Source organism: Malurus melanocephalus, unplaced genomic scaffold, assembly GCF_030028575.1.
Source record: "Malurus melanocephalus ecotype Western Australia unplaced genomic scaffold, MMel_1.1 scaffold_606, whole genome shotgun sequence".
Lineage (NCBI taxonomy): Eukaryota > Metazoa > Chordata > Aves > Passeriformes > Maluridae > Malurus > Malurus melanocephalus.
Genome location: NW_026623838.1, coordinates 343,236 through 343,626, shown reverse-complemented (window position 1 = coordinate 343,626; position 391 = coordinate 343,236).

Sequence of the window (391 nt, the reverse complement as noted above, 5' to 3'; positions counted from 1 at the left end):
TGACACTTAAATGATAATTAGTTACATCTCTACTGCTGAAAGATTGTGAAGAAAAAAGAGGTAATTTCTTTAATTAATCAGGGTTTTGTTCCTTTTGGTCTGTGTATTGCTCCTAAGGTTGTGTTTTCTCCATTTATATAAAGATTTTGAATTTTGAATATGGTATTAATTCAATAGAGTCTTTTTAACGCAAAGAAGAGGAAGTCTTTCTATGAAAAAAGCATATTCCAATTACTGTATTGCTCTTTTTATATTATTCTGGATTTAAAATAAATATTAGAACTATCATTGAAGGAAATGTTCGAGATTGGTGAAGAATTGATTGTTCTTTCTTTATATCGTTGTCCCGTCCCACTCGAAAGAGGGAGTCGGGGAGGATTCTTTTAATAGA